Source organism: Giraffa tippelskirchi, chromosome 2, assembly GCF_054371585.1.
Source record: "Giraffa tippelskirchi isolate mGirTip1 chromosome 2, T2T-mGirTip1v1.2.pri, whole genome shotgun sequence".
NCBI classification, from domain to species: domain Eukaryota; kingdom Metazoa; phylum Chordata; class Mammalia; order Artiodactyla; family Giraffidae; genus Giraffa; species Giraffa tippelskirchi.
In genome coordinates, this window is record NC_137276.1 from 137,318,597 (window position 1) to 137,340,045 (window position 21,449).

The window sequence follows — 21,449 nt, forward strand, 5'->3', positions numbered from 1 at the left end:
TCACAAGCATAGGCCTCATTTTAAATATGAAGATATCAAGCTACTACTCAGTTTATTTAATATGAAGCTATTTAGTGGCCTCCCTGGTGGCTCAGTGGCAAAAAATCTTCTTGCCAATGCAGGAGACATGGATTCGATCCCCGATCCAGAAAGATCCCATATGCGGCAGAGCAACTAAGCCCATGTACCACAAATATTGAAAGTGTGCTCTAGAGCCTGGGAGCCACAACTACTGAAGCTGGTGCACCCTAGAGCCGGTGCTCAGCAACAAGAGAAGCTACCTCAATGAGAAGCCCGTGCACTGCACTTACAGAGTAGCCCCCACTCTCTGCCACTAGAGAAAAGCCTGAGCAGCAATGAAAACCTAGCACAGCCAAAAATAAATAAATAAAGTTATTTTAAAAATATGGACCTATTTATGTAAAAAATACAAAAGAAACTATGTGTAGATGTATGCACACACACACAGAGATGTGTATATTAATGCAGATAAAAAGAATCAGAATTGAACACACTAGATGGCTGACAGTGGTTGTTTGAAGTGGCTGAGAAGGGGGAGGGACAAGTAGAACAATTTTTTTTTCAAGTTTTTTCATTAATTTCTTGCATTGTTATAATCTTTAATTCATATATCACTTGGGTAATTCAAACTTAAAGATCCAGAAAGGATTTCTGCTGCCAAAGTGAACCTTTGAAAATGAGAATATTAAGAAAATGGTCACAGGTCTGATTTCAACCAGGGCTATCTAACCCCAACATTTGTGCTTCTTCTAAACTAACATGGCTTTTATAAATTGACTAATGTTGGGAAAGAAACAAATCCCATGAAAGGGTATAGTGGATCTCCTGACCTCCCTTTTGTCCTCAGAAAACCCTGCTTATCCATACCTGATCTAAGGATACATCAGAATTCCATCCTTAATCTATCTTAGCCAAGCAATATATATTGAGTCCCTCTGATGCACCAGTTGCACTGTAAAACCCAGAGGAGGCTACAGAAATGAGTAAGTCACTGACTCTGCCCTTAAGGTGTTTGAAGCATCATGAACTGACACACTGATATCCAAAAGCTTTTTGTCATAGGGTGTGGTGACAGTGAGAGAAACAATGTGTCTTGGGGCATTTAGGAGGGGACAATTATAAGGCTAAGGCTCATGTGATATTTATTAGGTACCTGGATGGATGTCATTGGAAAATACTCATTGGAAAAGACCCTGAAGCTGGGAAAGACTGAAGGTAAAAGGAGAAGGGAGCAGCAGAGAATGAGATAGTTAGATAGCATCACCTACTCAGTGGACATGAATTTGAGCAAACTCCAGGAAAGAGTGAAGATCAGGGAAGCCTGGCATGCTGCAGTCCAAGGGATCACAAAGAGTTGGGCACAATTTAGTGACTGAATAACAACAAAGTGTCTCAGAGCTGGATGTGATGGAAGATGCTAATATATGGTCTCTGTCCTCAAAGACTATGTTATGTTGTAGGAAAGAATATTTTAACATGAGAAAATAATCTGTTCAGTCACTCAGTCGTGTTCAACTCTTTGTGACCCCATGGACTGCAGCACACCAGACTTCCCTGTCAATCATCAACTCCCGGAGCTTACTCAAACTCAGGTTCATTGTGTCGGTGATGCCATACAACCATCTCATCCTCTGTCGTCCCCTTCTCCACCTGCCTTCAATCTTTCCCAGCATTAGGTCTTTTCCAGTGAGTCAGTTCTTCGCATCAGGTAGCCAAAGTATTGGAGTTTCAGCTTAGCAACAGTCCTTCCAATGAATAATCAGGACTGATTTCCTTTAGGATGAACTGGTTGGATCTCCTTGCAGTCCAAGGGACTCTCAAAAGTCTTCTCCCACACCAGAGTTCAAAAGCATCAATTCTTCAGCACTCAGCTTTCTTCATAGTCCAGTTCTCACATTCATACATGACTACTGGAAAAACCATAGCCTTGACTAGACAGACCTTTGTTTGAAAAGTAATGTCTCTGCTTTTTAATATGCTGTCTATGTTGGTCATAACTTTTCTTCCAAGGAGCAAGCGTCTTTTAATTTCATTTGTCTCTGCTTTTTAATATGCTGTCTATGTTGGTCATAACTTTTCTTCCAAGGAGCAAGCGTCTTTTAATTTCATGGCTGCAGTCACCATCTGCAGTGATTTTCGAGCTCAAAAACATAAAGTCTCTCATTGTTTCCATTGTTTCCCCATCTACTTGCCATGAAGTGATGGGACTGAATGTCATGATCTTAGTTTTCTGAATGTTGAGTTTTAAGCCAACTTTTTCACTCTCTTTAACTTTCATCAAGAGACTCTTTAAGAAAAGCCAGGAATAGTATGTAATTGACTACTTTGTAATATAAGTTAGGCCCTAAATGAAGTAAGAATTCAGGAAAGGGGATGATCACTCTAAGTAACAACTGTAGAAGAGGGTTTTATAAGGAAATAAATTATAGCACCAGTATTTTTTTTTCTGCAAGTACCAGTATTTTAGCAATTGCTTGATGAAAGAGTAGTGGCCAGGGATACTAGTTTGCATGCTGAAAGACCTTGAGTGGAGTCTCTCTTCATTCTCTAACCCTTGTTTAAAAAAGGACTGAATAGCAATTCAATCCATTCACAGCCCGTGAATTTAATTTATATATAGGTGTATGTATATGTAGATATATATATATACACACACATACCTGCACACATGCCTGGAGTAGGAAATGACAACCTGCTTCATATTTGTGCCTGGAGAATCCCCATGGATAGAGGAGCCTGGTGAATACTGTCCATGAGATTGCAAAGAGTTGGGCGTGACTGAGCGACTGAGCACACACATATACACATACATACATGCATTTATGTGCTATTTCATAAAAATCAGGATCACAGATGTTTCCCTTTCTCTCTTTTCCCTCCTTCCCTCATTCCTTTGCTCTCCCCACCCTTCTTCCTTCTTCCTCCCTCCCTTCTTTCCTTTTTCTTCTGCTAGTATCTCTAACATATTCGTCATAGAATCAGGCACACTTAGTTAAAAAAAGAGAGAGAGAGAGATTTCTGCCCTAGAAAACAGAAGACTGGAAGTGTAGAGGAGCTGGTTGTTTAGGGAGTTTCAACAGACATTAAACCTATGTTCTGGATCCTTCCAGTAGTACTGTGATTGTGTATCTAAAGTTGCTAGCACAGTGCTAGCACATTCTAGATGCTTAGTAAGCATTAGCTCTCTTCTCAATAATGTCAATAATCAGTTCCTGCCACTGTCTCAATATTACAGTGATTGGGTCAATTATTACTGAGCAGTTCTGGACTTCTTAGGGGCTTCCCTGGTGGCTCAGCAGTAAAGAATTTGCCTGCCAAAGCAGGAGAGTCAGGTTCAATCCCTGGGTCAGGAAGATTCCCTAGAGGAGGAAATGGCAACCTACTCCAGTATTCTTGCCTAAAAAATCCCGTGGACAGAGGGCCTGTGGGGTCACAAAGAGACATGACTGGGTGACTAGGCACACACGTATGGACTTCTTAGAGTGAAGATAACAATGTAAGTATGTTAAAAATGCATATGCATCTAGAGCAAGCCACAGATGCTGTTAAGTAATTGGGTTGGTTATTTTTGAAAGACATTTCTATCATATTAACTTTTTTCTATTTTTTTGTTTTTAATCATTCTGAAACAGATAAAAATCTTTCACAGTCAGTATGAGTCATACTTCTTTAATTAAAGATTGAACTTAAGACTCAGTCCATCCAAGCATTTTTTTAAATGATAATTTTTCAAATTATGTAAGTATGCACTCTCACCAAAGAGAATCTGTAAAATAAATAAAGTATAAAAAACAAACAAACAAAAAGACATTTTCCTACAAGCTGGAGAAAACTATTATTAGCATTTGGTTCCAAGTTCTTCTAGTCTTTTTGATGCTTATTTATAAAATAGGTAAGGCTTACCTCATGGCTCAGTGGTAAAGAATTTGCCCACCAAGCAGGAGACGTAGGTTCAATCCCTGAGATGGGAACATCCCTTGGAGAAGGAAATGACAACCCACTCCGGTATTCTTGCCGCGGAAATCCCATGGACAGAGGAAGCTGGCAGGCTACAGTCTGTGGGTCTCAAAAGAGGTAGACATGATTTAGCAAGTAGGCAGCAACAACAAATAATAACATAGGTATTGCATGTATTTGGTTGCTATTGCACTTTTTAAATTTGGCTGCAGAATTTTTTAGTGTGATTCAGTTTAAGGTCATTTCTCATTTTCACAGTAGTCCTGAGCAGGGCATAGAGAAGAGGCCTGTCATTGAAACTGATTTGGCTCCATGCCAAGCCTACTCTTTCCTCTAATATCATCCCTTAGAGTGTGGATGGCCAGGGAGTGGCCTAGGAGGGACTTCTGCTCTGTGCCTGGGGAGGGTAGGCAGACTTTCAGGGCAGTGGCTCAGTCTGGGAATGGAACGTGGCACCTGGCAGGCACACAGGTACTTGGAGCGCTGATTGGACAAGGTCAGAAACAGGAAACACAAGTTGATTAGCACATGTACTGGGATTGGTGTTCAAGTAGAATGACAAGTTAGGAGCTATAGGACCTGAAGTTGGTGAATTTGTGGGATTGACGCAGAGATGGAAGCAGAGGAAACATTCCAAGAGCATCATCTTTGGACAGACAGAAGACTTCTATATTCAGCAGTCTTTTCTGGGTCCTCTCTGAGTATTAAAGTGACTGAGTACATTTATGCAAGACTTTGGTGGCTCAGAACTCAGGCGTATGAACAGATAGGGTGTCAACATGTTTGAAAAAGAGACAAGGTGTTTACCCAGATCTTTCACTTATATATATTTATTTCAGAGAGTTTTGAAGCATCTTGTGGACATTGTGGGGGAAGGGAATGTTAATCTCCCTTCCTCAAATACCACTTAGTGCCCTTACTGATTATTTCTTTGGAGCTCAAGAACTACCTTTAGCTCAGGAGAACTCCTGAAGCCTTGTTTGAGAAGATGTTTTTCATCTGAACAGACTAGGGATTCTTTGCAAAGTCCCTAGGTCCATGGTGGTCTAGAAAAATATATCCATCTTTGTTGGATGACTGATAGCAGATATTCCTATATTTAATAAATATTTATTAAGCAACAACAATATATCAGAAGCTATTCAGAACACTGTGGATGTAAAAGCTAATAGAAGTGGTCCTTATACCCAGGAAACAATATACAGAGAGGTAGATTTGTAAGGAGATTGATACAAGCCTTGGAGTTACTTAGAGGTGGGTTTATGCTTTTTGTCCAGTCATGGGAGTTCAGTAGTGAGTCCTAATGAATGATTATTGAATGGTTACATACTGCATTTGTTGTTGCTGTTCAGTTGCTAACTTGTGTCTGACTCTTGCAACTCCATGAACTGCAGCAGGCTTCCCTGTCCTTCACTGTCTCCCTCAGTTTGCTCAAACTCATGTCCATTGAGTCAGTCATGCCATCCAAATATGCAATAAAAGCTGGCTTAAAACCCAACATTCAAAAAACAAAGATCATGGCATCCAGTCCCATTGCTTCATGGCAAATAGATGGGGAAAAAGTGGAAACTGTTGGATTTCATTTTCTTGGGCTCCAAAATCACTGCAAACAGTGACTACAGCCACTAAATTAAAAGATGCTTGCTCTTTGGGAGAAAAGCTATGACAAACCTAGACAGTGTATAAAAAAGCAGAAACATCACTTTGCCAGCAAAGGTCCACGTAGTCAAAGCTATGGTTTTTCCAGTAGTCATATACAGATGTGAGAGCTGGACCATAAAGAAGACTTGAGCGCTGAAGAATTGACGTTTTTGAGCAGTGTTGCTGAAGAAGACAGTTGAGAGTCCTTTGGACATCAGGAGATCAAACCAGTCAATCCTAAAGGGAATCAACCCTGAATATTCACTGGAAGAACTGATGCTGAAGCTGAAGCTTCAATATTTTGACCACCTGATGTGAAGAACTGACTCATTGGAAAAGACCCTGATGCTGGGAAACACTGAAGGCAGGAGGAGAAGAGGGTGACAGAGGATGAGATGGTTGGATGGCATTGCATATACATATTGCATTTACCTACTGACTGCCACCTTTCATCAGAAGCAGAATTTTGCACATAGCTTCAGCTATGCAGAGCTTCTCATGCTATTACTTGTGTTTTAAAACCTGAGCAAATGCATGACTGTCATTTTTTTCCTACTATTTCTACAATGTGCTTTCTTTGGCCTAGTCCTCTTCATGTATTGCTTTCTCCTCAATTCTACATTTTATTTCATTTATAAACAGTAAACCAGGAACTTGGGATGTTGCCAGTTTTATTATTTCTCTAACGATCTTTAGAGGCAGGTTTCAGTATTATAGTGGCAATTCCAGAGATTCTGAGGTGGGATAGATTCTCTGAGCCATGATTTTCTACTTTTGGTATTTGTCAGACTCCTGAGGTGATCAGATCTGTGTCACAGCTGGAGAATCTTTGGGGATATTGAGCTACAACTGAGATTGCTGCTGGGTATGTGTCAATAAAACATATATTTCATGACTGCAAATTGCATAACACTGTGAATCTGTCACTCTAGACAAAACTGGAACTGGCTTTTGACTTTTTTAGAGTAAAATAAAAATGTTTAGTTGATGGAAGTTAGCTAGTTTTCTTATAACCATAGGGAAAGTATGTGTGCTACTGATGGGGTTGATCTTTGGTAGGTCTGTAGGGTTGCGATTCTCAAGCTGTAGCATGCATATAAATCATATGGAGGCCTGGTTAAGACATAGAGTGCAGGGCTCCACCTTGAGACTTTCTAACTCAGTATGTGGAGAAGAGGGCCATGGATGCAGAGTACTTCATGCAAAATGCCAGGCTGGATGAAGCACAAGCTGGAATCAAGATTGGTGGGAGAAATGTCAATAACCTCAAATATGCAGATGACACCACCCTTATGGCACGAAGTGAAGAGGAACTGAAGAGCCTTTTGATGAAAGTGAGAGAAGAGAGTGAAAAAGCTGGCTTAAAACTCAATATTAAAAAAACGAAGATCATGGCATCCGGTCCCATCACTTCATGGCAAATAGATGGAGAAACAGTGGAAACAGTGACAGACTTTATTTTCTTGAGCTCCAAAATCACTGCAGATGTTGACTGCAGCCATGAAATTAAAAAATGCTTGCTCCTTGGAAGAAAAGCTATGACCAACCTAGACAGCATATTAAAAAGCAGAGACATTACTTTGCCAACAAAGGTCCATCTAGTCAAAGCTTTGGTTTTTCCAGTAGCCATGTATGGATGTGAGAGTTGGACTATGAAGAAGGCTGTGTGCTGAAGAGTTGATGCTTTTGAACTGTGGTGTTGGAGAAGACTTTTGAGAGTCCCTTGGAAAGCAGGGAGATCAAACTGGCCAATCTTTAAGGAAATCAGTTCTAAATATTCATTGGAAGGACTGATGCTGAAGCTCCAATACTTTGGCCACCAGATGTGAAGAGGTGACTCATTGGAAAAGACCCTAATGCTGGGAAAATTGAAGGCAGGAGGAGAAGGGGGCAACAGAAGATGAGATGGTTGGACGGCATCACTGACTTGATGGACATGAGTTTGCACAAGCTCCAGGAGTTGATGATGGACAACGAGGTCTGGTGTGCTGCAGTCCACGGGGTCACAAAGAGTTGGACTCGACTGAGCAACTGAACTGAACAGAACTGAACTGAGCAAGTCCCAGGTATTGCTGCTGCTGGTCCAGAGACCACGTGTTGAGAACCTCTTATCTAGGAGATTCCCTTACTGTGTGAAACTATGATTACTTTTTAAAAATATAAATGGGGGAAAAAAAAAACTATTGCAGATTGGGTTCTCTTTTGGAGTAGTCATGATTCTGTGGAAGATCAGAAAACCTGCTGTGTTCAAGTATTTTTGGGAAGGGAGACAATACCTTCCCTCATAACTTGTTGAAATAGTGTTTTAGTGAAAAATATCTATTATAAAACCTTTACCTGAAACTTCCCTCATCTTTGTCTTAGACTTTTTGACCTTAGAAAGGTGGCATCATTGACAATTAAAGGTCATTATGAGTCTTTTCTTTTTCCTCTCATCCCACATCTCCAGTCTAAGTAATATATTGCTCTAACACGCTACTACTGACCTTAATTTAATTGTTATAAACAAAAGGATGTTGAATAGTAAGACCAATTATCTTTGCTGGGAGAAGGCTGAACTCTTTCAACCTGTTCAAGAAAGATTGTACGGAAGATATCCAAGTTCCTGAAAGGAAGTTTATCTGACCCAGACATGACAGGCAGAAGTGATTTCACTTTAGCCTGCCTCTTTCAAGTAAGGCTTTATATCAGAGATTTATTTGGATACACTTCAGTGCCATTTGTGTTTTCTAGTTAGCGAATGAATATCCCATGTAACACCTAGCCTGTGGAATAGTTGTGTAACTTTTCCTTGGATATCAGGGGTACATTTCAATTTTTATGTAGCCTGAGACTTATAAAATCCAGGAGGCCTTCTTAAAGAGTACACATATATCTTATATTTTCAAATTTTACAAAAACTTATGCCAAAGTGAAAATACTAGTTTAACTTCTTCCAGAGCTGGTAGCATTCAAGGCTAGTGAGGGGCCGTGAAGTTTAAACTTCATTAGTTTCAAGGGCAATTCACTTCAGACTGTATTACAGGGCCCTGACACAATTGATAATACATTGTGGAAGCTTAAGGGAATTTTGTGGAGTGAATTCATGAATTCTTCATCACAGTATCTTCAAAGCAGTGTGATTTCCATTATTTTTGAGGTATTGATATCAGTATCTATGACTTGATGTTGAAGACACATTAGCATTTTGTTGTCGTTTAGTCGCTATGTCCAACTCTTTTGGACCCCATGGACTATAAGTTTCTCTTGTCTAGGCAAGAATATTGGAGTGGGTTACCGTTTGCACTGTTTGTTTTTTTTTTTAAGAGGTAAAGAAAATAGAGAATCTAAATCAATCAGTGTTTTTCTATGTAGAATCAATAGCATATTCATAAGGGACCTCCTATCTTAAGCTAAAGAGATTAGCAGTGAAGACAAAACAGTGATGATGAATGGCTTAGGCCAGGGAGGATGTCAGCTGGATAGACCTGATAAGCAGAACTTAAGGCTGGCCAGCTTGGAATTCTGAAGATTCTATTGCTTTGTCTTCTGATTTCTAGAGGAGACAGAGTGAAGTTTCAAATGGTGGAGAATTTGCTGTAGTGAAGTCCATAATTTCTGGATGATTTTAGTGGAGATTTGGCTATTGCAGTGGGCTTGGCAGGCCAGGTACAGGTGCGGCTGGACTGGCAGGAGGAAAACACGTGATCCTGGAGTGTGGCCAGGACTGTTTGTCTTCTTTGCTCTCGAGGATGTGTCATCAGGTGAAGATCTATAAGTGTTTCTGTTTTGAGATGGCAGTAAAAAAATAAGTGAAGAATATATAGTTGCAGCTTTCTCTTCATTAAGGTTAATAGGGTGGCTTAGGTCTTTGCAGAGATTTTGAAAGAAAATATAGTAAAATTAGAAGATTAAAGAGGTAGCAAAACAATTTAAAGATAGTCACACCCATCGACAAGGTTTTCCTTAATGACTGGATTTGGAGTTGTGAGGAGATCATTTAAAAGGAAGGAGGATGGAATTACTGGTCCATTATATTCCTGATCAATATTGACCACCCATTCCTTTTAAATAGTTTATGCATAATAGCTCATAGATTGCCCAGGGAAAGCAAAGTATTGTTTATAATTGCTATTTGAATATTTTATGTGAAAGTTAATCTTCTGAAGACTCGAAGAAATCATTGTAGATTAAAATAAGAAATAAAGATTTGCATTTATAAGAAATTAATGATAGTTCTGAAATTGAAGAGCCATTTAGTGCTGGGGGAAATAAATACAAATTGTAACATCTATCTGATGGAGTTTTGTTTAGATTGCTTCTGGTGATAAACCATCTATAATAATATAAATCAAGGACTGGTGTTTGCCATAAATTTGCAATGTTTAGCATAATTTTCGTTTGCATTTCATACTAAAGTGACACCAAGAAATATGAGATTAATAGTTATTAAGTGAAAATGACTTTCATGTCTGTAGTCATTTTTAGAAACAGTTACGTTTAATTCATTTAGGGAGCAGAGAAAATTAATTTGTGGCTGTGGTGGGATACAGCACATTAAAACAAAGGGGATAGTGCCATATAGTAATACACTTTGGGAACATAAGGATAGATTCATTTTTAACTCCTCCTTTTGATTTCTCTGTAACTTCTTAATACCTTATGATGCCCTTCAGGTCACCACACTTTTGTTTGTTGAGACCAGAACACTGTATGAATAGCTTAAGGAACAGGAAAGTTGATACAAGTTCTCAAATTATGTCATAATATTGGAGAGCACAAGCTTAACCATACCCAGAGGGAATAGAGGGTCAGATGGCAGGAGTAGCAGCATGGTGACTTTTATTAATTTTAATTAGTGTTTTCATTAGAAAGTGTCATATTAGATTCTGATTTTTTTAAATATTACACATTATCTACTTTCATTTGTTTCACAGAACTACAAATTGACAATGCTGTTGAAGATCAAGTCTATAAGATTTTTTTTTTTTGTAAATCTAGCCTCAGATTTTATGAGCTTAAAAATTACATATGTACTGTGCTAAGTGGCTTCAGTCCTGTGCAACTCTTTGAGACCCTTTGGACTGTAGCCAGTTAGGCACCTACGCCCATGAGATTCTCTAGGCGAGAATACTGGAGTGGATTGCCATGCCCTTCTCTAGGGGATTTTCCTCACCTTAGGATTGAACCTGCATCTCTTAATGTCTCCTGCATTGGCAGGCAGGTTCTTTACTACTAACACCATCTGGGAAACCCCATATAAATGCATTATATGAATATAAATAGGTTGTGGAGAAGAGAGAATATAGAAAGCATTTTCCGCCCAAAAAACTTGAGTGAAAGAGAAAAAGATTAATAAAAAAATGTAAGAATAGGAAAGAGTAAAGACACTTGTTTAAATGCTTTGTAAGTGTTTCCTCATTTATATTATCTTGAGTACTGGAGCCCTTTTTAGGCAACGTGATGCGCTTACTCTTCCAGGTTCTACTTACTAAATTCTGTGTCTGTGTCCACCTTGGACCTAGATTGGAAGCATTAATATTTTAGTGGAATGTGGACAACAGAGATCATATTTAAGTTTATAAAAAATTGGCCAAATCTGATTGACACGATGTTGTAAGTTCATATTTTGAGCACCCTCTGCTTAAAGTATATACCGAAGCTAGATAAACTATTTTAAAAACATAATAATAAAAAATGTAATGTGAAAATAAAAAATGTAATGTGAAAATTTAAGATTAGATCTCTAGGTGGACCAGAGAGGGGACAGAAACGCCAAGCAGTGGCATTGAATTGAAGTCCAGTGTGGGCTTTCTAATTTCTAGGGCTAAAAGCAGATAGAGAGAGCTTATGGACTGGAGGGGTTGAAGAGAGTAAAGTGAAAGTGAAAGTTGCTCAGGCATGTCCGACTTCTTTGCAACCCCATGGACTATATGGTCCATAGAATTCTCCAGGCCAGAATCCTGGAGAGGGTAGCCTTTTCCTTCTCCAGGGGATCTTCCCAACTCAGGGATGGAACTCAGGTCTCCCACATTGCAGACAGATTATTTGCCAGCTGAGCCACAAGGGAAGGAGAGTAAGAGTGCTACAAGGCCAGAGTCAGAAAGCAACATGATATTAAGAGCCATCCCTTCCTGACTGACCCCTCTTCCCAACTGCTGCCGGGGACACTGACTTCTAGGAGACTGTGTGTCTAGCCCTCAGAGGACAAAATCAGCCCATGACCAGGATTTGAGCCAAGCCACCTGCTGCCTTGGTTTATGGGTCTCCAGAAAGCCCAACCATATCATGGGGCAGTCACTCTGAACTAACAAGATAAGACACCTGACTCTGGACTGAGTGCCTAGGACGACAGGTGGAGGGAGCTACAGTTCAACCAGGGCTACTGGTATTGAAGACATCTCAGTGTGCTGGGGTATATGGGACTGTTTTTATTATTTTTTTTTCTAATTATTACTTTCAATTATGTTGTTTCCTCCTTCCCATCCTTATAAGCAACTAGCAGACTCCAAAGTTTTCCAGTTACGTTCATTCATTAATATTAATTTAATCCAGCTCAGTGTAAAACTCAAATCTTCAAAATCTGTCTTCTTCTTTCTGCCATTACAAACTAGAACTGTAGCTCTGGGAACTTGAAGTAATCAACAAGAGCAAAGGCTGCTTGTGGTCTGGCTGCAAGGCATGCTATTTTTTTCCCTTGTCCTCCAACAGCTCTGTCTCCTGGTTTGGGAAAGCTAAGGAGAAAGAGTCAAGGGGGCTGATTTCCTACTCGTCATGAAGGTGATGCCTGGTGTTACTTGGATTTAGTGCAGTTCTGTCTGAAGTTGGGGCTCTCTATTTCAGGTGCCCTGTGTTCTTGGAGAAAGTAATCATCTTCAACCCAGGCGGTCTTCAAGAATCATTGCAGAGAGGGGCTACTGGGCTGGAAGAAACACAAGCTGGAATCAAGATTGCTGGGAGAAATATCAATAACCTCAGATATGCAGATGACACCACCCTTATGGCAGAAAGTGAAGAAGAACTAAACAGCCTCTTGATGAAAGTGAAAGAGGAGAGTGAAAAGTTGGCTTAAAACTCAACATTCAGAAAACTAAGATCATGGCATCTGGTCCCATCACTTCATGGGAAGTAGATGGGAAAGCAGTGGAAACAGTGTCAGGCTTTATTTTGGGGGGCTCCAAAATCACTGCTGATGTTGACTGCAGCCATGAAATTAAAAGACGCTTACTCCTTGGAAGGAAGGTTATGACCAACCTAGATAGAATATTTAAAAGCAGAGACATTACTGTGCCAACAAAGGTCCGTCTAGTCAAGGCTATGGTTTTTCCAGTGGTCACGTATGGATGTGAGAGTTGGACGGTGAAGAAAGCTGAGTGCTGAAGAATTAATGCTTTTGAATTGTGGTGTTGGAGAAGGCTCTTGAGAGTCCCTTGGACAGCAAGAAGATTCAACCAGTCCATCCTAAAGGAGATCAGTCCTGGGTGTTCATTGGAAGGACTGATGTTGAAGCTGAAACTCTAATACTTTGGCCACCTCATGCGAAGACTTGACTCATTGGAAAAGGCCCTGATGCTGGGAAGGATTGGGGGCAGGAGGAGAAGGGGACGACAGAGGATGAAATGGTTGGATGGCATCACCGACTTGATGCACATGGGTTTGGGTAAACTCCGGGAGTTGGTGAAGGACAGGGAGGCCTGGCATGCTGCGATTCACGGGTTCGCAAAGAGTCAGACACGACTGAGCGACTGAACTGTACTGATGTTCACTTGACTCAGTAGCCACATGAAGCCTGATGACTTCTTCCCCTCCTCTCATCTCAGTCTCTTTGCATGAAATCAAAGTGACCTTCCAGCTTTGTGAAGGATTGTGATGGGGTGGGGTATCTGCAGCTTGGTATTTGCAAGCCCTACTTTTTGAACTACTTTGCAGAGTCTCCTAGCTTTGGATCTCACATCTATGGACCAGAGTCAGGCTGTTATTTACATAAGACTCCTAAGCACCAATTACTTCCCAAAATGTACTTACCAATGTAAAGAAAACCATTAAAATAGTAGAAATATAATTTAGATCTAGGTCACATAGATTGTGGAGAACAGAGAACACAGAAAATATTTTCCATCCGACAGCCATAAGAGTGAGAGAGGAAAAGAGTAAATACAAATTGCTGGTATATAGAAGTTACAGAATGAAATAGTAAAAATAAGTACCTTTGTAATAAAAATATATTAACTATATTTACCATACCTATTAAAAGACAGAAACTAACAAATTGTTTTTTTAAAGGCAGCTAAAGCTGTAAAAGAATGCATAGCGTGTTTTAAAATAAAGTAACAGAATAAGTTATGCCTAAAAAATGCAAACCAAATGAAATTTAGTATACAAATGTTAACATCAGGCAATCAGATTTTAAGGTAAAACAAAACAATGAAAAACACATTATCATGGATTAGAATTCACCATGCTTAGTCGCTCAGTCATGTCTGACTCTGCAACCCCATGACTGTAACCCACCAGGCTCCTCTGTCCATGGGCATCCTCCAGGCAAGAATACTGGAGTGGGTTGCCATGCCCTTTTCCAGGGGGTCTTCCCCACCCAGGGATCAAACCCAGGTCTCCTTCATTATAAGCAGATTCTTTACCCTCTAAGCCACCAGGGAAGCCACAATGTATAATGATAAAAGGAATAGTACAGTGAGTATATCCAATACAATTGACACCCGAACGACACAGGTTTGAACTGCACAGGTCCATTTATATGTAGATTTTTTCAAGAATAATTACTATGGTGTTGCAGAATGTATGGTTGGTTGAATCCAGGGATGCAGAGGAACTGGCTATACTGAGTTGAAGGCTGTTTGGGTTTTTGACTGCATGTAGGATTGGTGCTCCTAACATGCATATTGTTCAGGGTCGACTGTCATCATCAACTTGCGAACCCTTAACAACATAGCCTCAAAATATTTGAAGAACTAAACTGTCAAAATTACAAAGAATAATGTTCAAGGTAACTAATGAAAGATTTCGATATGCGTCTTTCATGATCCAAAACCAGGCAGAGAAAAGTATTTACTAAGTATAGAGATTTCATCAATAAAATGCACAAGCTTGAATGTGTGTAGTGTGTGTACATATATACATATCCATGTCCTTATTAACAAAGAATGCATATTATTGAGTATACATGTAATACATGTATACAAAACTTTTAAACACAACTACAGAAGAATGATAGACATTTTCATATTCACAGATTTTGAAGGATCACCATCATCTGGATGATAATCTTTGACATCTGTATGATTTAATTAGATATCAACAGTAGTCAGTTCTTCCATGTGTCAGGCAGGAAAAAATCTATTCTCTATCAACTTAGGTTTGGAGATTTGGGGACCTGCAAATTAATTGACAACAGACAGATTAACAGGAGAAAAGTTCATTATTCATGCATGCGGTAGTCCTCTGTAGGGAGTAGAGCACAGAACAGCTAGGGGTAAAGGTTTATATACCAGGTTAATAAGTGGGGGGGAGGGGCTTAAGGCTTCAAAGATGTAAGGCTCTGATGACATTTGTTTACACAAGTTTTTTTGGAATGTCCTGATGCCCAAGGTTAGTTGCATTCCTGATCACTCAGGAGTAAAGGCGGTGGGGTTTGTGGCAGATGTCTCTTTAAATCTTTGCTTTAGACAAATAGGGAAAGCTCATATAAGATTACTTTTTGCATCTGTAGCTCAGATGCATTCACTGTGAAGTAATCTTTGTATCATCATTTTAGTGGGTTGTTGATTGCTTCATTTCTCCCTTGTGAAACTTCTTGGAGAGAAGCTGGGTTGATGGCTCAGGAGAGAAGACTCAGGTTAGAAGTTATGAAGTAAGAGATCTGTTGTTGTTCAGTCACTAAGTCATGTCCAACTCTTTGTGACCCCATGGACTGCAGCACACTAGGCTTCCCTGTCCTTCACTATCTGAGTTTGCTCAAACTCATATCCATTGAGTCAGTGATACCATCCAACCATCTCATTCTCTGTCTCTCCTTTCTCCTCTTGCCTTCAACTTCCCAGTGTCAGGGGCTTTTCCAAAGCGTTGGCTTTTCATATCAGGTGGGCAAAGTATTGGAGCTTCAGTTTCAGCATCAGTCCTTCCAATGAATATTCAGTGTTGATTTCTTTTAGGATTGACTGGTTTGTAGAAGGAGAGAAATGCATAGATTAGAATGAGAAAAAGAAAGAAAATCAAGGATGATATCTAAAACAAACTATAAATCCAGTTTCTGAGTCTATGGGGCAGCTAGTCAATAAGATTATAAATATTAGGTTTGAAGTATTTTTAGGTAGTGGAGGGAGGATGTCAATGGCAATCTGACAGATTTCCTGGTTTGAAGCTTGGATGTTTTTGGTGATGGCATAGGTGTCAGTGTGACAGTCATAGTTATTTCCTGAAGCAGAGCATGAAAGAATGAAGGTGTTTTGGTGAACTTCCTGAGCAGTCCATACAGCAGAGCTCCAGCCACAAAGGTTGCCCATACATGATCTGTTGTAGGGATGGGTCCTTTGAAGTTTATGTCACGTCATTCAGCTTCAGCTTACAGGGCTTCTTTGGATCCTGTGGGAAGAGCACAGCTTTCTAGAATTGTCTGAGTTAGTCAGGCTTTGGTGGTGGTTGGTGGTGATTTAGTCACTAAGTCAAGTCCAATTCTTTTGTGACCCCATGAACTGTAGCCTGACAGTCTCCTCTGTCCATGGGATTACCCAGGCAATAATACTGGAGTGGGTTTCCATTTCCTTCTCCAGGGGATCTTCCCAACCCAGGGATCAAACCCAGGTCTCCTGCATTGTAGGCAATCTCCTGTATTGCAGGTAGTCTCCTGCATTGCAGGCAGATTCTTTACCAACAGAGCCACTAGGGGAGGCCCTTAGTTCTCAGTTATTTCCAGTCAGGAGGATGGGAGAAAAATTGGAAATGTTGACTAGGAGAGGTATAGCTAGATATTAAAGGGAACTAGAAGAATCCAGAATTTGGTAAGGATTGACAGACTGTCCCACTTAGCAGGATCCAGTCCAGTTGACCAAAAGAGAGTAAAACTTCAAAGACAATGAACAGGACTATAATATAATATAACTATAATATAACCCACAAGGGTGGGTTATAGTTTTCCATTGAAACATAAAATTTTTCTCTATAATAATCTCAATCAGAAATAATAAAAGTAAGATTAGTCTTGGTTACAAAATGAGGCTGATCTTATTACACTTGGCTGGATTAATTACATAAGTACTCCAAGAATGGTAATTGACCACATAGCCCTTTTTAGATTTACTTTGCTGGAACTTTTATAACGAATCTCACATTGGGCTTCAAAAGTCTCTCAAGGCTAGGAAACCAAGACAGAAACTTGTCACTAGACTTCATTTACATTATATACATGAGTAAATTCATCTGTTCTCAAGGTCCCCCTAATTCCAAGGCCTGTGAGGAAGTGAACATCCTGATTTACCTGTATGGCTGAGAATACTCTAAGCCAGGTGACAGGCCAGTTTTTCCAACAGGGCTTTCAAGCTTTGGTTCCATAAAGTTAGACTTATTAATGCAAACTGTCTGGACATATGTGATTCTATGACTCATTTTAAAATGTGAAATTCTAGTCAAAGCCTTGATTTTATAATCTGTGTTTCCAATTATGTTTTGTTACAAGGAGGACAAATTCTTATCAAATTTGTGCAAGTAACTATATTGCCATGAAACTAAGAATACCTAATGAGAGTTTCTAAAGTCTGGAAGGATCAGACAGAGAGAAAAAGATAAATGTTTCATTTTTGTTTACAAAAGTATAATTTACACATTTGTAACATATAGATGGCTTAAGAGAAGAGAGAAGGATGTTTTTTAAATCCAGAAGAAATATTCCAAACAAAAGCCATAATCATCCTTTCTGAGTTCATTTCAGTTCAGTTCAGTTCAGTCGCTCAGTTGTGTCCAACTCTTTGCAACCCCACGAACTGCAGCATGCCAGGCCTCCCTGTCCATCACCAACTCCTGGAGTTTACCCAAACTCATATCCATTGAGTCAGTGATGATATCCAACCATCTCATCCTCTGTCTTCCCCTTCTCCTCCTGCCTTCAATCTTTCCCAGCATCAGGGTCTTTTCAAATGAGTCAGCTCTTCACATCAGGTGGCCAAAGTACTGGAGTTTCAGCTTCAACATCAGTCCTTCCAATGAACACCCAGGACTGATCTTCTTTAGGATGGACTTGTTGGATCTCCTTGCAGTCCTAGAGACTCTCAAGAGTCTTCTGCAACACCACAGTTCAAAAGCATCAGTTCTTCGGCGCTCAGCTTTCTTTATAGTCCAACTCTCACATTCATACATGACTACTGGAAAAACCATAGCCTTGACTAGACGGACCTTTGTTGGCAAAGTAATGTCTCTGCTTTTTAATATGCTGTCTAGGTTGGTCATAATTTTCCTTCCAGGGAGTAAGCGTCTTTTAATTTCATGGCTGCAATCACCATCTACAGTGACTTTGGAGCCCAAGAATATAAACTCTGTCACTGTTTCCACTGTCTTCCCATCTATTTGCCATGAAGTGATGGGACCGGATGCTATGATCTTAGTTTTCTGAATGTTGAGTTTTAAGCCAACTTTTCACTCTCCTCTTTCACTTTCATCAAGAGGCTCTTTAGTTCTTCTTCACTTTCTGCCATAAGGGTGATGTCATTTGCATATCTGAGTCTATTGATATTTCTCCCAGCAATCTTGATTCCAGCTTGTGTTTCTTCCAGCCCAGCATTTCTCATGATGTATTCTGCATATAAGTTAAATAAGCAGGGTGACAATATACAGCCTTGACGTACTCTTTTTCCTATTTGGAACCAGTCTGTTGTTCCATGTCCAGTTCTAACTGTTGCTTCCTGACCTGTGTACAGAGTTCTCAAGAGACAGGTCAGATGGTCTGGTATTCCCATCTCTTTCAGTATTTTCCACAGTTTATTGTGATCTACACAGTCAAAGGCTTTGACATAGTCAATAAAGCAGAAATAGATGTTTTTCTGGAACTTTCATGCTTTTTCGATGATCCAGCAGATGTTGGCGATTTGACCTCTGGTTCCTCTGCCTTTTCTGAAACCAGCTTGAACATCTGGAAGTTCACGGCTCACGTATTGCTGAGTTCATTTGCTGCTACTGCTAAGTCGCTTCAGTCATGTCTGACTCTGTGCGACCCCATAGACGGCAGCCCACCAGGCTCTGCTGTCCCTGGGATTCTCCAGGCAAGAACACTGGAGTGGGTTGCCATTTCCTTCTCCAATGCATGAAAGTGAAAGGTGAATGTGAAGTCGCTCAGTCGTGTCCGACTCTCAGTGACCCCATGAACTGCAACCTATCAGGCTCCTCCATCCATGGGATTTTCCAGGCAAGAGTACTGGAGTGGGGTGCCATTGCCTTCTCCGCTGAGTTCATTTAGTCCTATATAATTCTTGTGCTTGACCTTGGATTAGCCGTTTTAGGAACCTATCAACTTTTCCACTAGAGTTCTAGAAATGTGACTTAGTTCAGTGGTATGATCTCATAGTTATTTAAGCAAAAACATTAAAGCCTGTATCCCAGGGTACCTGGCATAGTCTTTTTCATGAGTCTTTAAGAAAATTCCTTTTGTTAAACACTGTAGCCTATAGCTGATTGCAAGAGCTTTCAGGAAAGTATCAAAGTAAAACAATAACTATCTATGTCTGAAAAGGATTTAAAATAGCTGGGGTTAAAAAGATCTGTTGAGAATTCATTATAAAAGTAATGCAGTTGGCAGAGAAATTTGGTTGTTTCCTTGACACACAATATTTTAAAATAAAAACTGGAGATTGATAACATTTACTATTGTTTTCTAATATCAGGCTAAATATTACTAGGACATATCATGGGCAGTGAGGGCACTGATAAATCTCTAGGAAATTCATACAGTTTCTGAATACTTATATTAATACTATTTACTCATAGAAATATAACCCAAGGAAGGTTAAGCGTCTCTTCTTATTTGACAATACTTTTCATGTAATTCAACATACCTAATTAATTTTTAACATCTCTCTTTTTACAAGGTGGAAGAGCAAATCCTTTGATATTGTTGGGTCCCCCTGGGACATTTCAAAGTCAGTTCAAGATCAAGATTTTATTTAGGAGTTGACTTTAAGAAAGTAAAATATCCAAATTAAAAAATGTCAAAAGGTTTGCACACTTGATTAATAATAGGATCATAGGGCACTGTATAGCAATACTTAACCTATTCAACAAAGTGACAAAGAAAGATTGTAAAAATAATGATAGGAAGTTACATGATTATAAGATAAAGCTTAGGTCTTTCGATAGTGAAAAGACTTTGTTCTTTTAAGCAGTCAGGAATACAATGAAGACAACATAGGAAATTGTTCTGAAAAGACACAGAATCTTTGTTTTCTAGGTGAAAAAGGGTACTTAAAGGATCAAGGAAAACCTTGTACAATTCCTTATTAAGAGCAGACCAGTAGCCCAGTGCAAAAACTAGAGTCTGGTTTTATTAGAGAGAAAAAACCAAGCTCTAGTTTTGCATTCAGGTATTGTTAATAATAAATCTCATATTAGAAAAGTATAAATAAACCTGTTCAACTGTAGGCGGATTTGACCATTCAACATAAAATTCCTTTTCTACAAACCTTGTACAACTTTCTGTACCATTCAGATTTTGTCCTATTCTTTTCTTCTTTCGGATTGTGGAACAACTGGTCATCTTACTTTTAGGACAATATTATTCTCCTTTTTCTTTTAACAGTAATGTGTCTTACATTCCTTGCATGCTTTTCATAGAAAGTTGCTTTCTGTTTCTCTATTATTTCTATTCCTATTTGTCTTAAACTTTATTTTCATTATATTAACTGTTGTAGACTTAATTAGTAACTGTTATGCACCTTCCCTCCCTCAAATTCACATGTTGAAGTTCTAACTCCCAATGTTGAGTGTATTTGAAGATAGGATTTTTAGAGAAGTTACTCAGGTTTAATGAGGTTATAAGTGTAGTGTGTTAGCTGCTCAGTTGTGTCTGACCTTTTGTGACCACATGGACTGTGGTCAGCCAGGCTCCTTTGTCCATGGAATTCTCTAGACAAGAATGCTGGAGTGGATTGACATTCCCTTCTCCAGGGGATCTTCTCGATCCAGGGGTTTCCAGCATTACAGGCAGGTTCTTTACCATCTAAGCCACCGGGGAAGCCCCTAGGTTATAAGGGTAGGGCCCTAATCTGATAGAACTAGTGTCCTTACAAGAAGAGCAAGAGATACCAAAGTCTTCTCTCTGTGTATACAGAGGAAAGTCTGTGTAAGGACATTGGAATAAGGCAGCTGTCTAAGCAAGGATGAGGGTTTTTACGAGAAACTAACCTCGCTGGGACCTTGATCATTGATTTCTAGCCTCCAAAACTGCAACAAAATAAATGTCTGCCTTTTAAGATACGCAATTTGTGGAATCTTGTTATGACAGCCTGAACTAACTAACACAGAAGATTTTCTTTAATGAACACATCTAGGAAGTAGGCAGTTGTGAATTCATTGTCTGTCACATACCAGCATTTTGTAGCAGATTACTGAAATTTATGAATATACCATCTCACAATTTTAAACCTATATGCTTCTTTATACTGTAATTTCTCAGTGTGGTAAAAGATTATATTTATGGATCTTAAGCTTCTTTAAGAGGCTTGTGAAAATAAAAAGGCAAAATTACATAGAATTTATCTGATGCTAATAATAAATGTGTCAGCATTTTATCTTATTTAGAATTGATTTGTCTATTTAATAAATATCTGTTACTTATAACTTTAAGGCTATAAGGA

General features: G+C 39.4%; 1 protein-coding gene across 7 annotated transcripts in view; it reads left to right on the top strand.

The window, feature by feature from the left end:
• Nucleotides 1–21,449, top strand: part of LOC145538556 (EGF-like and EMI domain-containing protein 1) — a 349,065-nt gene that overhangs the window by 45,680 nt on the left and 281,936 nt on the right. The window lies entirely within an intron of this gene.